Source organism: Triturus cristatus, chromosome 7 (assembly GCF_964204655.1).
Source record: "Triturus cristatus chromosome 7, aTriCri1.1, whole genome shotgun sequence".
In the NCBI taxonomy this organism is placed as follows: Eukaryota; Metazoa; Chordata; class Amphibia; order Caudata; family Salamandridae; genus Triturus; species Triturus cristatus.
The window spans coordinates 1,847,935,025-1,847,951,305 of record NC_140590.1 but is presented as its reverse complement, the minus strand read 5'-3'; the positions used below and the strand labels follow the sequence as shown (position 1 = coordinate 1,847,951,305).

The 16,281-nt window shown below is 46.1% G+C and overlaps 1 protein-coding gene across 1 annotated transcript in view; it reads right to left on the bottom strand.

The window, feature by feature from the left end:
- Positions 1–16,281, bottom strand: part of SIRAL2 (SIR2 antiphage like 2) — an 822,333-nt gene that overhangs the window by 250,633 nt on the left and 555,419 nt on the right. The window lies entirely within an intron of this gene.

The following is a 16,281-nucleotide window of genomic DNA, read 5'->3' as shown; positions in this document are numbered from 1 at the left end:
TCGTTCCCTGTTTAGGTTTAGGGGGCTAACGGTGGCACTGCGAGCTAGCTGGTCCAAGGTACAACATATCCAGCAGGGGACATGGAATCAGTCTTGCCCCACTCAAAGTTGTTTTCGTCTGCAAACGTGCAGCTCCTACTGATGTGATGAATACAGGCCCCAGCTAGGCCCGCAAGACACAAGGGTTCGCTCTCCTGTAACGGAATCTATAAGGAAGTTGGCACGGAAACTGCAAAGTACAAAAACAACGTTTATTAACCCTTAAGGGTGGTCCTACAATCCACACAACACTCTTCAGTATTGCATGGAGTAGCACACAGAACTTGCGTACACAGTCCCCTTTTATACACAACAGAGGGGCTCATAGTGGGTGGATACAACATGAGGTCGAAGAACATTACCATTTATGGTCATTCTCAATACTGAATCAATACATGGGCGGAGCTAACACACTCTTTGAGCCCGCGAAAACACATGGTCAAGCAAGACTAATTATAACAGATGTGGTCAAGTCTGGGCATGCGCCAGATGGACAAGAGAGCTATTTATAAACTGTTACTAGGCAGATTACAGGAGCAACTAACACAGAGGTCGGACTCTCCTCGTGACGAACACGTGGCAGCATGTCAATACAAAATGGAGTCCGGACTTCTGTCAACATAACGAGGAAAACACGATCTAAAGGGGAAGCATTAATGTTTTCAGTAAATGCTTAATCACATTCTGCTTTAATTTACAACAGACGACCCTTTCAGCATTTACTGAAGACATCCGGCTTCCAAGAATAATCATCATATATATCAATTATCATCATTCCCTTAACCTCTTTAGCTAGACCCTTCTGGCGAGCAACATTGGCAATAGCTTTCTTATCTGGAATGCAGAATGAAATGCATACGGAACAGCACAATGGTCCACATTGAATACACATACAGAAAAGGAACAGAACTGCTATAATAATGCAGAGACCAGTTAAGACCTTCCATCCCCAGGCAGTAACCAACGCCCAAAACCATCCAGAAAAGGACCAAGTGCCGTTTTCTGTGTGGATTTCAGCTGCTATTTTATGCAGCTTGTTAATGGCGTTATAAACGGATGGCGTATGATCAGGGATGAACACACAACAGCTACTTCCAATAATTTTACAGGCTCCACCTCGATCAGCTAGCATTACATCCAATACCATACGATTCTGTAATGCAACAATCCTAGTTATTTGTAACTCTTCCGTAAGATTCCCAAGAGCGGCAGCAGTCTGATTTGTCACAGCTTCTACCACTCTCGTCAATCTTCGGATCTTCCTACTATTCAAAGCAGCTCCAACAAAGAAAAACAGTCCTAGGTTAAAATCAATATACTGTTGCAAGCTGGTATCGGTTTGATCCACATCATCAATTGATAGAGTACGTTTATATCTATTTACAGTCACATTATTCAATAGTTTCAAATCCTTATGATATGACGCAGGTGCTAAGAATACAGGAGGTAATAGGAATGATACATAGCATACCCCAGACCACCCAGCCGGCAAACAGTAATAACCTTTATTTCCACATACAAAATAGGTATTATGGGACGCTAGGAAGGTACTGTTGTTCAACCCGTCAATGTTCAATACGGTTATGCAATCACTGACACCAACAGGGATAAAACCCACACTCTGGACACACAAGTCCGCTTGGGCTTGGGCCACTTGGATCACAAATTTGTCCTTCCCCCCAGTGTCTCTGGTGTTCGTGAAGATATAGGGAATGGATTCATTGTCCGGTCGGTACTCTTCCCATTCCCAAATTGTCCCATTCGCTTGTGGATACCCATTCTTGTCCTGATGGCATTCTTTATTAAGTCTAAAAAGCAATCGTCCCACTGTCGGTTTCCGAGTGGCAAAAAGCAAAGTGTACCATGCTCTACAAGAGCCATTATGAGAGAAAGGAAGTGGTATAAATGGCGTACCTCCTTTCTTCTGATGGGCCAGCATCATCCCACATATCCAACAGTTCGTAGCGTTCGTAGCAACGTGGGTATGATGCAGCATCTGGATGAAAGTGTTATTCAAGTAAGATTGTCGATGCTTCAACTCTTGATACGGCAATGTATAAAAGTAGTGCTCCTCAGGCACCGGAGTTGTCAACACAAGTGTTTTCCGAGCAGGAGTTACCTCCTCCGCAAACCATGTGGTTATCCCAACAATAGCTACTGTTAGCATGAACCCCAACGCACAAAGGATTTTCTTCTTCTCCATGGCAAAAGAAACAATACCCTGATATCTTCCTGAAACTAAAAAGGTCTGTCAGAACTCTTCCCCTTGGGCAGCGGTTGATTTCTTCACCAGCGGGCCAAGACGGGTGTCACTACACTAATGCAGGGCTGATCCCCCCCCCCTTGCCTCATCGGCTCTCCGTTTCACTAACCCAAGGGCCGTTCTGACAGTATGTCCCGGTACTGGAAACCTCACTTCCTTGGTCGCAGATGATATCGCCTTCCTCCAGAAGTCGCGTGGTCCGGAAAGAGCTCCTCAGTGTCGTTTGGCTCCGCAGCACGGCCTGTCTCTGCTGCTAGGATTTCTCGTTGATCGGTCAGCACGGCAGACTCCACCAATCCGGGTGGTACCTTTCGACAGTGTAAGGAATGGATCCAATTCTTCCTGTTCGAGACTCGCACTGCCGTCCTCGTTGCAAGGAGGACTTGCTCAGGTCCGACCCATCTCGGCTCCAAACTGTTCGTTCTGTCGAAGACCTTCACCATGACATGATCCCCAGGCCGGAGACCATGTCCTTCGCCGGTAGACCGATCAGGGAGCGCCTCTCGGACCTGTTGATGAATAGAAACCAAATTATCCGTTAACTGTGCCAGATAATCGCTCATCATTACACAAGGTACATCATACACCGCCTTAGGCCTTGGTGGACCCCAAATATTCATTGGGCGTCCAAATACGATTTCATATGGCGTAAGGCCAGTTCGAGAGTGTGGCACCGACCTAATTGACAATAACGCCAGTGGCAGGGCGTCTGGCCAAGTCAAAGATGTTGAAGCTTGGATTTTGGCGATCTTAAGCTTCAGTGTACCATTATACTTCTCGACTAGTCCTGCAGACTGGAGGTGGAATACGGCGTGGAACTTCTGGGTGATGCCTAGGCCCTTCAAGACATATTTTATAACATCCGCTACAAAGTGAGGGCCATTATCACTCCACAGAAGTCTACAGACGCCGTATCGAGGAAAAAACTCTTTCAGCAATAGCTTCGCTGTAGTCATTGCAGTATTGTCTTTCGTAGGGTACGCCTCAACCCATTTACTGAAGGCGCAGACCACTACTAGAACATACTTCAAATTGTTACAGCGCTCAAGCTGGATATAGTCCATCTGCAGAACCTCAAAGGGTGCAGTGGGCGTCGCAAATCCTCCTGCTGGAGTTCGAGTGCCTTTCCCTGGGTTATACTTTAGACAGATCATACAGGTCTGCACCACCCTCTTTGCTGTGCTAGCAATCTCTGGATGCTCCCAGACTTGGGTAAGCAATTTCACAATTGCGGAAGCTCCAACATGTGCTAGCCCATGTGCCATTTGAACCATAGGTTGTACGAAAGCCGTGGGTAACTTCCATCTATCCATCTGCTTATTTCTCCAACAGCCCTCATCATCCAACTCTCCCTCGCTAGCCCATTGCTCCCGCTCTTTATCAGAAGCGGTCCTTTGCATTTCTCGCACTTCCTCCTTCGCATCACGCCATCTTTCCACCTGTGACTTCACTACATACATGGCAGTAGCGCCGGGCTGCATCGCAGTCTCCCGTGCTACCCGGTCTGCTAACGCATTCCCTTCTCCAACTTTATCAACTACTTTCCTATGGGCACTACACTTAACAATGGCAATTTTCTTCGGGTATGTCAATGCGGTTAAGAGATTGTGGACTAACTCCCCATGCATTATCTGTACCCCATGTGACGTTAAGAACCCTCTCTCCTTCCAGAGTAGGCCGAAATCGTGCGCTACTCCGAAGGCATAGCGGCTATCTGTGTAAACATTTACACACAATCCTGTACTGAGCTCACATGCTCGTGTTAAGGCTATCAGTTCCGCTGCTTGAGCTGATTTCTGCGGTATGCGTGCTGTCTCCACTATCGTCTGTAACGTGGTAATTGCATACGCTGCTGAAGTCGTACCATCTGGTAGCTTCAGGCATGATCCGTCTACCCACAACTCTCCATCTACCTCTGAAAAGGGCGTATCCTGGAGATCAATACGACCCTTTGTTTGTTCCTCAGTCACAAGAATACAATCATGCGCTTTCTGCGCCTCAGGCTGGGTCTCGGGGTATGGCAACAATGTGGCCGGGTTTAATGTCACGCACCTTTTTAACGTAATATGAGGAGCCAAAAGCGTCAACTCATATCCTGTTAAACGGGCACTGGTCAAATGCTGCGTCTTTGTTTGATTAAGCAGGGCATCAACAGCGTGGGGGACTAACACCAACAGCTTATGGGACAACACAATTCCTTCACTCTGCCGTATTGACACAGCTGTCGCCGCAACCGAGCGAAAACACCCTGGCAATGCTCGGGCGACAGGATCAAGTACAGCCGAAAAGTATGCACAAGGGCGTTGCTTATCGCCGTGCATCTGCACTAAGACTGATAATGCACATCCATCTTTCTCATGCACATACAACGAAAAGGGTTTTGTATAATCAGGGGTCCCTAACACTGGTGCTGAACAAAGGGCCTGTCTCAATTGCTGAAAAGCAGCGTCACACTCATCTGACCAGGGGATCGGGATGGGCGTGTCTTTTGTCAAGAGAGCTAGTAATGGCTTAGCTATGTGTGAAAACCCCAATATCCACTGTCTACAAAAAGAAACAAGACCCAAAAATGCACGCACATCCTTCTGCGTGGATGGTCTCGGTATGTCCAAAATTACTTGGATACGATCTGGTGTGAGTGCACGCCCCTCCTTAGACAAAAGGTGACCTAAATAAGTCACCTTTGGTCTACAGAATTGCAATTTCTTCCTAGAGACCTTGTGATTGTGGGATGCTAAAAAGGAAAGTAAGGCTAGCGTGCTTTTCTCGCACAACTCCAGGGTGTCAGCCGCCAACAGGATGTCATCGACATATTGAATGAGGGCGACCCCCTCGAGTAAGGCAAAGGAGTCCAACTGTCGTTTCAAAGCCTGACTATAAATACTAGGGCTTTCTGTGTAGCCCTGGGGAATTCTACAAAAACGATAAGATCTATTGTTTAATTTGAACCCAAAAAGAAATCGGCTATCAGGGTGAATGGGAATAGAAAAGAAGGCATTTTTCAAATCAATCACTGAGAACATGGTCGCCGTAGGCGGGACCAAGGTAAGCAGCGTCGTGATATCGGAGACCACCGGGTACTGAGGTATCACGATCTTATTTACCTCCCTCAAATCAATTATGAACCGATAGACCCTTGCATCTGTATCCTTTTTCAGAATAGGGAGAATCGGACTGTTACAGATATTATAGGGAACTTCTTCCACTACTCCTACTGCGATCAAATCTTGCACAATCTGTATGAGAGCTTCCTCGCCCTCCTGGGAAATACGATACTGCGGGAGGCGTGGTAGCACTGCCCCCTCCTGGACACTAATGCGGACCGGAGGAATCACCATTTGTCCCACATCTGTGTCCGAAGTCGCCCATAAAGCACGTGGGAGGGTAGCCAACAACGCATCCTCTGATATCGTACACATCCGCCCAGACCGGGGGTAGTTGTCATTTAAGATCACCCTCACACCCTCAGGGGAGCAGCGGATTGTAGCCCTAAAATGCTTTAACATATCAAGGCCCATGATGTTATCCGGTGTATACGGAGCAAGCAGAAACGGACAGGGCGCAGAAAAAGAATCAACCTTAAATGTAAGGGGCTGTGAAAGAGGGCTTCGGGAGAGTGTACCGTCAAACCCTACCGATGTAACCACTGAGCCGGATGGGGGAGCCCCCGGAACCAAGTACCTAGACAATGCACTACGTGTCGCTCCTGTATCTACTAGGAACTGATCAGTAGAACCTAAAACTTCAGCCGATACATAAGGACCCGTCTGATCGACCGGCACCTCAACTGATTCAGACCCCCATCCAACGCATTCCTATGCATGCTGCGAATCGTGATATCCCGATCGATCGATGTCCGATACATGATACTGGTGCTGGCGATCGAAAACATTTGAGCTATCTCGGTGCTGCCCAGCAGTATCGAAACGGGCATTGTCATTAGAATTCCCTCTAAAGTTCGAGGAACCCCCTCTACCTCTCGGGCCACCCGGAGTATGCCCCTGACGTGAAGCACGCAACACTGGGCAATCCCTGGCCCAATGGCCCAATTGCTTGCAATATGCACACTGGTTCCTATTCAAATCAGATCGGCCCGGAGGGGGACCATAAGATCCGCCCCGTCCTCTATTATTACCCCTTCGGGGCGGGCCATATACTTGTGCTAACATCACCTTAGTCTTGAGGTCTTTCGATTTCTTCTCTTCCTGGCCCTTCGCCTCGTGCTCCTGACGCTCATAATACTGAGCGATAGTCAGAAGGGCCGTCGGCGTCGTGGAGGACCAGGAACTCTCGCTCGCTTTTAACCGGGCTGCAACTGCCGGTAGCAGATTAGCCACATATTTGTCCGCGAAAAGGTGGCGGCCCGTGTCGTCAGTAAGCGACTGGCCACTAAAATCATGAAACGTCTTCTCAAAGCGCGTAAAGAAGTCCGCAACTGACTCGTCAACTTTCTGTTTACATGCAGCTAACATATTCCAGTCAATCTTTTTAGGGGGGATAATCGTCTTCAACTTAGCCACAATAGCCGCAGGGAGATCTAAAATATTCTGGGGTGGTTTCTGTGCGGGCTTCCGTTCCCTATCCTCATCCTCAAGGTCAGACCACCGGGCCTTGAAGGCAACCGCATCATCTACCTTTCGGACAGAGCGCCACGTATCCGGCGGTAGGATAAGGCCAAAGAACAGGTCTATATCCGCTAAGGTCATAATGCAAGAATTCAAGGCCCCCTCGACTTCTTCATAGAAGGCCGCTGGATTCTTGCGGGGGTCAGGCAACGCATTCTTCAATGCCATAACATCGGCTCTATGCCATGGGGTATAAACCCAATTATACACAAAATATCCCCTAGCATCGACAGAATTAATATCCGGCCTAGTCCCCGCTCCTTTAGGAGGAACATACAAAGGCGCCGCCTCTCGCATTGGTTTAGCATGCACTACATCATCCTTATCTGACTGGGAGGTAGATGGGTAACCCCCTGCCGCAACCGAATCCGACTGCTTCTCCTCCTCCGCTTGTTGGCGTGCTTTCTCTCGAAGGGCCAGCACCTCGTCCCGCAAGGCGAACAGCCGCCGAGCCGCCTCAGGAGCCTTAGAGGGAGAAAAAGCACCGTTACGTATTGCTCTAGCGTCCGAAGACACTTCGTCAGGCTCAAGGACATGAGAATATTTTCGGAAAGCAGTAATCACTTCTTCCGCGAAATGACCCAGAAAATACACTTTATCTCTCTCCTGCCACGGCCCCCAAGTTTGAAATAAGTCCTCCATGGATACCTTGCCTTTAAGCGCACGGAAGGAAAGTGTCCGAAGCTCAGCCATTTGCTCGGCCGACAGCATGGACCGTGTGCCTACCTTACCCGAAATCGGGTCAGAATCTTGCGGCCGTGGAGCAGATGCGCCAACATAAGGGGGCGGAGAGCGATCTAGCAAATAAAAATCATCATCAGGATTATTAAGGACAGGATAAAGTGGCTGGCGAACAACATATTGACCCGAAACTTGTAGCCTATGCTCTTTCTCTTGTCTGTCCGTTTGCTCTTTGTCCTCCCGACGCTTCGCTTCCTGCGCTCGCACATGATCATTCTTTCGTTGCTCCTTATCAAACAGCGCTTTCTCACGCTTCTCTCGCTCACGCACTTCCTTCACCCATAATCGCACACACTCAAACATATCCTGACGAGCACGTCGTTTACACATACACTGTTCCACATACTCAATCTTACGTATATCAAACGATCCATACAAAGGCCATCGCAACTCAGGATCCTTCTTCGTGTATTTCCTCCATAACGTGCTGTACATTATGGAAGAAAGACCATGCTTCACGTACATATCCCTATTAGGAGTCCCCTCTGGGGGAGCTGGAGCAGATTCCTCGAGGTTCAACCGGTTTCCAAAACAGCAGCACCACTTACGGAGTGCGCTAAAAGCAGGCATGCTAGGAATAATGCGAAATATGCAATATTATAAAGAAAATGGCACTTAATCGTTGCGCCGTTCAAAGTTTACACAGCTCCTGGAGAAATCTCTCCACATTACCTGCCTATATGTGTTGCAACGCATATATTTTCACAAAGACAAATTCAAAATATGACTAGTCATCATCAATCAAACTCAAATAGCCAACCCAGGCTTCAAAAACTCGGAGCAAGTACCGTACAACGGTTCTTACCAATCAAGAGTCCAGGTTCCAACTGCCAAGCTCCACAATCGCCCAAACGGCTCTCACGGCAGGACCGACAGAAGAGGTCTCAGTCGATGACCGGCGCCACCCAGACGGTCAGCTCGGAAGGGAAGGAAGAAAAACCTCGGGATGCCAGGGCTAAGACGCCGCTGGCAGTGATCACGTCCCCGGCCAAACTCCTCACCTTCGTCGCGACCAGTCCTTCGAGCATCCGAGTCGCCGATGAGCCCCACGTGACGGGCGCCAATTGATGAATACAGGCCCCAGCTAGGCCCGCAAGACACAAGGGTTCGCTCTCCTGTAACGGAATCTATAAGGAAGTTGGCACGGAAACTGCAAAGTACAAAAACAACGTTTATTAACCCTTAAGGGTGGTCCTACAATCCACACAACACTCTTCAGTATTGCATGGAGTAGCACACAGAACTTGCGTACACAGTCCCCTTTTATACACAACAGAGGGGCTCATAGTGGGTGGATACAACATGAGGTCGAAGAACATTACCATTTATGGTCATTCTCAATACTGAATCAATACATGGGCGGAGCTAACACACTCTTTGAGCCCGCGAAAACACATGGTCAAGCAAGACTAATTATAACAGATGTGGTCAAGTCTGGGCATGCGCCAGATGGACAAGAGAGCTATTTATAAACTGTTACTAGGCAGATTACAGGAGCAACTAACACAGAGGTCGGACTCTCCTCGTGACGAACACGTGGCAGCATGTCAATACAAAATGGAGTCCGGACTTCTGTCAACATAACGAGGAAAACACGATCTAAAGGGGAAGCATTAATGTTTTCAGTAAATGCTTAATCACATTCTGCTTTAATTTACAACAGATGGGTGGAAACTATACAACAACCTAGGGAGGCTGCTTCTGCCGAAGGCTAGAGTTGCTGTGCATGCTGCCGTGACAAAATCTCCCAGCTGTCAAATTGGGGCGAGGCCGCAGCCCCTACAGTTTAGAAGTTATTGCAGCAGTAGACACTACCAGAACTGCAACTGTAGAGCACAGGTAACCGCAGGGTCCAGAGGCAGTGTGCAATTACGGGAGGTCCTAACCCCAACTCACTTTTTCAAAGTATCACTACCGTCTGTCAGGCTGAGAAAAAGGCCTGCCTGACAAACACTCGTAATGTCTTGGTCAGGCAGCCAGCGCTTTACTGGTGTGTACCTAAATGAATGTTTGGGTGCATGTGTGTATGCATGAATGTATGTGTATTTGAATGGGTGAGTGCAAGTGTGTGCGTGTATTGGCTTGTGAATGAGTTAGTGTGAGTGCTTGTTAATGCATGGGTGTGCACGGAAAGGTGCAAGGAAGCGTGCACGTGTGTGCTTGTGAATGGATGGGTGTGATTGTGTGTACTTGTGGATAAGAGCTTAAGGATGTGTGCCTGCTCCATTACTTTGCAAGATAACAGCCACCAATGGCGGGGCCTGCAACTGTGGGTGGAACGAGATAGTGAGAAAGTAGACAAGGTCTGCAAAATGGAATTCAGACTTTTACAGAGTTGTCGCTTTGTACCAGTTACTAAATAAATAACAGAATATTGTTAAGGGTTCCTTTCCCATGTATTCTTTGTTATTCTTTCGACCAAGAAGGAATTTCATAACTGTTCGAACTGTCTTGGAGTATTCCTTTTCCTGGAGGTGATTTTAAGTGGATATCTTGTTTGATGGTTACATTGTTGATGGTTTCTCCTTGGTATTTCTTTTCTTTTTAGACGGTATGCAGTATTTTCCTCCAGAAACTTAAAAAAGAAAGGTACAGGTAAGTATTCTGCCCTTTTCTGATAGTAGCTCCTGGATCTTTCCTTAATTCTTTATTTCCTCTTTGCCTTTTCTTACTTCGATTCTTTTTACTGTTTAAATTTCACTTTCTGACAGTTTTGGGTCTGGTCTGCTATTACATTTCTAACATTTGATCACAGTTAGCTCTCCCTGAGTGTTTATCTCTCTATGGTTGGATTTCTCCTATCATGGGGAGAGGGAAGAAATAATAAAGACAGAGAAAAAAAGAGGAAAAAAATATATATATAAATAAATTCTACTGGATTTCGTGCCCTTATATTTACCCTGACATTAACCCCTTCAGTTTGTATCCAGTTGGTTTTTATATTATGCTGTTTGAAAAAACAAATTCTTTGTGTTTGAAAGGCTCTCTCGCTTTTTTAATGCTCCGGATGTTTTCCCACTTTTCCCTATCCTGCTCCCCCAACCCCATACTTTTTTACGCATGGCAGGTCCGAAGGCCTCTCCGGCAGATCCCTCCGTCTTAATTCTCTGGTAACTTGTCTTCTGCAGAGGCAGTGTTCCGTGACTGCCCTGCGGCACGGCTAACCGTCTTCCCTGTCGTTATCAAAAAACTACATTTCCCATGATACTTTGCATACAACCACCAATCATGGTACAGCAGTCCATATAAGAGTCACCATCGCCATCTTAATAGACTCTTTCTGTGCTGCATGCAGCTGAGATAAGTGGTTCTTTATTTTTAATATTGGTTAATCTATATGTTATATATGGTATATTTTACTTTGTATATTGTTCTTGGCTAGCTCCTTCCCCACGCTCTCACGCCTCGGGTGAACGAGCTGCCTGTTTTCCTTATACCAATTTCAGGAGGCTTTCTTGTGTGTACGGCTACGCGCGTTGAGTGCTTCACTCCTCAGTCACTACCGTGCTGTTGTCTACCGCCCTTCCGCCTTTGGGATCAGGTCTTTGTTTTTGATTCCCCCCACTCTTCAGAGCGATTATTGTTGCGGTGCCTTCCCTAATATCAGGCCCAATAATTAAATTTAGCCGTGTGTGGACAGACAGACGTGCGTAGCCCAATTGGGCTAGCTTTAAGCTTTTTTGGGCTACGCACAGTCCTACTAACATTCCCTTCACACCGTAAGTTTATTCATTGCTCAGCTTCCCGCTGCCTGCTTGACTGCAGCGTGATCTTGACGCCAGCTTGGCTGAAAGTTAGGCTTTCCTTTGGAGCGAGTGCACGCTCAATAAAACCCTGTGGTGCGTGACGTCCTGAACTTTTAGGGGTGAAAAAACTTGTGAATACAGCTGATGCTGTGGATCTAAGTGCCAGAATAATTGTTTGATCTGAGGTGCATGTGGGCTTCCCAAACTCCCCCCCCCTGACTGATCCTTAGTTGGATATACTTGCCATTTTACCCTTCATTTAATAATACATATTAACAATAAATATCAATAATAATGGGAGATTGGGCCTCCTTTGAAGAGCAAGAATACGAGTCCTATTATGAGGAACAACAGGGGCTTCTTTTGGAAGATAATTTAGTTGACGCTCTGGATGCTTCTGTCCAGCAATCAGTCAACAGGGCTATTGAGACAGTGACTCAGGCTCGGGATGCTGCCCTTAAACCTATCATTGCGCAATTAGAGAGTTTTGCAAAACGACATGGCTTTCAAAATCCACCACCCCTGGATCCCCTGGCAGGCTTCTCTCTAAAGCTACATCCAAGTCTTCAGAGTGGCCGCAAGCAGGCATTAAGGCTAATCTCCATCAGGGTCATTTGAGTGACCACGGATAGTCAGTCACCTGGGCTTCCATAAGTGCATCGCCCATGCGCAAGGATGGGAATCATACTGATATTGATACTACTAATTCGGACTCTACCCAGATCATGATGACCTGCCTAAGAAAAAAAGGCGAAGAAGCACGGGTCCCCGACCTGAGTCTCTCCAATCCCTTTATATTTAATCCTCAGGATATAGTCCATCTGCCTTCATCTCATTGGGGCCCGGTTCCCGAAGTGTCAGAGTACCTTCATGAGAATCTGAGACGGGGTTTTGATGAGGAAGTGTGTAACCGTTTTCAGGTGGAATACCCAGCACCGACATCCCTGACAAGATTGCAGAAACCCCAGAAACAGACCCAAGCATGGTAGCCTTCTTGAAAAAATCTGTGAAGGATTCAAAAAATGGTATTGACCGTGCCTGGCTCTCAGAATAAGTTATTGGACTTGGCTGGGCCTTTGGCAAAGAGTTTGGAAATGGCCTTTATGGCTAAGACGACGGCAACTCCTGTGGATCCCGATATATTAGCTAGCTGGACCCAACGTGCTATATGTTTATTGGGATGTGGTAAATAATTTAATTACCGGGACTTAATTTGATACAGAAACATAATAAAATAGCTCAGTAAATAAGAGGCAGAATCCGTGGTATTAGAGGTTCGGAATGGGCTTTATTCCAATGGTCGATTATAATCGGTTGCTCCAGGTTCCATCACCACGAAGGTTCAGGAAGTGAAGTACATACATTATTAACAATCAATTACTTTTATACAATAGGCATTACAGTGAGGCAAATACAAGAGGCGTAACAATTGATAGTGGTGATAATATATTTGTACGTAGCAAAAATAGGCGTAACTGGGAGTGGTTTAAAGAACGTCATCAGATGTGATGTCATAAGAGGGTGGTTACATGAAAGAATTTCGCAATGTCAGCAGAAATACTTGGCAGATATGCGCACGCAGCAGCATGACGTGTAATTGACGTGCAACTAGGGGGTGAAGGGGGACTTGACATTTAGCTCTACATGTGGCGACAGAAGTCTGGAGGGTCAAGTCAACCTAATCCCAAATCATATCTAACATCCTATGTTTAAAGAACTAAGTTATCCAAAAGAGAGGTTTCTTCGAGTAGAATCTTATTCTATACTGACTATACTGACTGTTAGTGCGTGTACAAGCGTCTAAGTGTCTACACTAGATGCGAGGGCGGAATCTTCCATAGTAACAGGGCTATGAATTACTTGCATGAAGACAGAGAAGCCGGGTCTTTGCTCGGTAGCTGGCAGAATGTTTACTTAAACTACTAGACAGGAATGCATTGGGCAGGGATCGGAGCAGATAACTTCGAAGGTGAAATACAGTTTTTGGCAGGCAGCAGGCTGATGTCAGGCTTCGTGAGCCGCGCAGAGAATGAGACAAAGTTCATGGTCACAGATGCAGGCTCAGACTGGAGCTTTCAGAGGCAGAAGGCAAGAAGAGTTTGATGACAGAATCAGGGCCTACTTGCCTGGACTGTAAAATGGCATAAGTGAACCATATAAAGCCGGTGGCCTTTCATACTTAGGAATGGAATATCCGGCCCATTCATGGCGGATCTGACAGAGGACATGTTAACGGTGGACGCACATGTATTTGCGTCTTCATAACTGGAACTGGAGGGAACATACATGTACTTGTAACATGCACATAGAACCGTTGGGGTCCAAGATAGGGGACATAACTGACCAGAAAAATCCATATTTCCACATTCCCTCCTTGTCCCCTACTTGCCCGTCAAGAGATATCAATCTTCATTAATCCATTGATCTGTTCATATAGCATCATTTGTTCCTCTTTCTTCTTCCGGGATCTTGAACGAAAATCTTGATGTGGAATGCACGATGTGGCACACAGACCACAAATCGCTGGTCCACATTGTAGACATAGACAGCAACTGAATAGTATGAGAAGGCCAATACCTAGGAAAGATAGGACCTTCCATCCAAAGGTAGATAATACACTCCAAAACCAACCGGACCAAGTCCAGGTGCCTGGATTCTGGTGTATCTGGCTTACAATCTTATGAAGACGAGTTATGGCTTTATATACAGATGGCGAATTTTCTGGTATGAAAATGCAACAGCTTGATCCGATGACCCTACAAGCTCCGCCCCTATCGGCCAGGATGACGTCAAGGACAAGACGATTTTGAAGCACAACAATCCGCATAGCAGACTGCTCTTCTGTTAAATTGCCTAAGGCGGAAATAGTTTCGTTCACTACTGCTTCAAGGGTTCTAGTTAATCTACGTATCAGCTTACTATTAGTAACGGTACCTATATAGGGAAAGAGACCTTTATTGAAATCTGTGTATTTTTCCCATGCTGTTTCAGTGTAATCGACTATTGGGAGATCTCTCCTTTCTCTATTGTGTACTAAATGAGTATTTCTGTGATAATCGGGAGGAGCTAGGAAAACAGGTGGCAAAAGGAATCCAATATAGCAAGTACCATCCCAATCTAGAGGTAAACGTACATATGCCGTCTGACCACATATGAAATAGGAATGGCGGGAAGCTCTAAATGTAGACTTGCCTTGATCACTAAATTCTACTACAGTGGTGCATTTACTATGGCCCATGTGTATGGAACCATTCTTTCTTATACATAATTCCCCTTTTACTGGGAATACGGACATGGCGGGCAAAATTGAAGTAGCTTCTGATTCGACATTTAGGATCATAAGATTGAGCGTAAAATTACCTAATCCATACACTTCATTTTCTAGATCAGTTCCTGTTCTCTGGGGAAGTCCCTCCTTGTTAGGGTGGCAGACTTTAAGCAAAACTAAGTTCAAATTTCCCCATACCCAGTTATCTTGATAGATAGCAGAATTCGAATCTAGAGAATTAATTAAACTAGACCATGCTCCACAGGAGCCGTTGTGTGTGAACGGGTATGGAAAGAGAGGTAGAATTCCTTTATAATTCTGATAGGGAGGGAGTCGGCCACATATCCAACAATTTGTAGCATTGCTAACCTGATGGGAATGATGCAACATACTAATAAACGTGTTATTGCGCAGTGCAAATCTATAAGACAACTCAAGCGGAGGTAATTCACTAAAAGAATGTTCAGCAGTAACATTGTAAACATGTCTAGAAATAGGATAATATATGTGCAACAATATACTTGCAGTAATTATTAAAAGACTTGAGAAAAACAAAATTAATAACGTCACTATGCAATGACTACGCAGTGATTTACAGTACGCCTGTCGTTTCAACATTTTTCGGGTACTTTCTCTATTCAGGTCCAAGGGATACATGTCAGAGACAATTCAACCGCTTCACCTTGGAGAGGACTTAAACAATCAAATTGCTCGACTGATTGGGCCTGAGCTTTAATTTATAATGTTCGGAATCACTTTTTTCCACAAAAGGAAGTTTTGAGTCAATGGGTGAAGACACACAAGGTGTGGTATTCACATCTGATTTTAGTCCATGAAATTTCTTGATATGACTTGAATGAATCCATCCTTTTCTGCCTTCGATCTTCACGGCTGTTCTTGTGGTGAGCAACACCAGCTGAGGTGACCTCCACCTAGGTTCCAGCTGAGTCTTTCGATCAAAGTTCCTCACGAGGACCAAGTCTCCCGGAACCACGTCATGGGGTTTCACCTCAGTGTTGTCAGGAAAAGCTGCAGCTACCTGTGAACGACAAGATTGTAGTGCAGCCATCAAGGAAGCCAAGTAATCTGTCAGCATGTTACAGTCAATATCAGTTATTTTGCGTGGTATAGGCGTCCCCCACATATTTGGTGGTCTGCCGAAGATCACTTCATACGGGGATAGCCCTGTTCGAGAGTGTGCTACCATTCTTGTGTAAAAGAGTGCAACTGGTAAGGCTACTACCCAGTCGACACCTTTCTCTCTGCATATTTTGGATAATCTTATTTTCAGAGTCTGATTATGTCTTTCTACGAGACCTGCTGCTTCGGGGTGTCGGACACAGTGGAATTTCCACTGATAGCCTAACAAAAGTGAAACGTGTTTCATTAATTCGGATGAGAACGGCTGGCCGTTATCTGAGTGAACAACACGTGGTAAACCGTATCGTGGGAAGAATTCTCGAACCAACTGTTTGGCAGTAGTCGGGGCAGTGTAATCTGAAACCGGGTATGCCTCCGTCCAACGGGAAAGAGCACACACAACTACGAGAACATATTTGAATCCTCTACATCGTTCCATCTGGATATAATCCATCTGGA